This window comes from Arachis ipaensis, chromosome B03 (assembly GCF_000816755.2).
Source record: "Arachis ipaensis cultivar K30076 chromosome B03, Araip1.1, whole genome shotgun sequence".
NCBI lineage: Eukaryota > Viridiplantae > Streptophyta > Magnoliopsida > Fabales > Fabaceae > Arachis > Arachis ipaensis.
This window is the reverse complement of record NC_029787.2, coordinates 97,849,966-97,851,361: the sequence shown is the minus strand read 5'-3', so window position 1 is coordinate 97,851,361 and position 1,396 is coordinate 97,849,966.

Here is a 1,396-nt window from a genome sequence, read left to right as displayed (position 1 = left end):
CTTATATTTTTTCGAAATTTTTAATTAGGTTCTTATACTTTTTTTCTTTTAATTGAGTCTATGCACTAAATTTTTTTTTAATTGAGTTTCTACACTTTTTTTTCTTTTCATTTAAGTTTTTGTACCAATTTTTTTAGTTAAGTCTCTATATAATTAAACTAATTACTATCAAGAAGGACCTAATTAAAAAAAAATTGATACAGAAACCCAACTAAAAAAAATATAAAGACCTGATTAAAAATTTTGCAGAACTATAAGAACCAACCAAATAATTAAACTTAAAATTAATTTTGAGAAGTATAAATAATTTGAAAAATTCTACTTTAAATACTTTTAAATCATTCTTATTTTTTAAAACTTACAAATACGAACACATAATTTTTTTATGGAAAAGTATAAGGTGCCAATATATTATTGTCAACTTATTGTCAACAATAATTAATTATTATATTTTAAACAATATATAAAAAGATATATCCAGAAAATATATCTATAAAAATATTTTTATTAAACGCAGCTATAAAAAAGATATTTTTATTAGATACATCTACAAAAATATTTTTATTAAATACAATTATAAATAAAAATTGACAGAAATACTGTCGATAACGTAGGGAAATTATTTTTTTATTTATTAAACTCAAAATGAAAAGGTACAATCACCTCTCAAAAAGCTTTTAAAAAAACCCCTTAGTACATGCAATTCAGTTAGTCATTTGCTACGCCTACCGTGCATCCAACCAATGAAATTGTGCAACAATTTTGGTGCAATATGATGTTGGGAGACAGATGTCAATCTAGTAGTGTATAACAATGAGAACACGTCTTTGCGGAAGAGAACAAGATGCATGCATGGTTTAAACTTACCGAAGTGCTAAGTAAACAATTACCGTCTTAAACAATATGAATAATTACTAATTAAATAAAAATATATTATATTTTAATTTAATATTATTAATTAAATTTAAAATTAATTTATATTATTTATACATTTTTTAAAAATATTGTTAGTTACTTATATTTTTTTAAACTTATTGATTGCTTGAGCTTGCACCACTTCTTTTTCCTCTCTATTGTGAGTCTGTGACATGCTGACATACACTACTAGTGTGTCATTCGCAGCTTTTGGGCTTTTGGCCTTTATCTAATTAGTTTTCATTATTTCAAGTAGTAGGGCACTTGTTCCTTTCAGCTCCAGTGAAATGGTAGACGCGAAGTGTGCGAAAATCATTCTCTATTCCATTTCAATTCTTAAAAGAGACAAGTTTGAACTTGGATCGGTCAAGGCGTCAAGCCATATGTATAATATCTAATAACATCTTTAAAAACTTTGCTTGATGGATTTTATAGGATTTTTTACTTAAAAAAATAAAATTTATAAATTTTTTTAAAATAA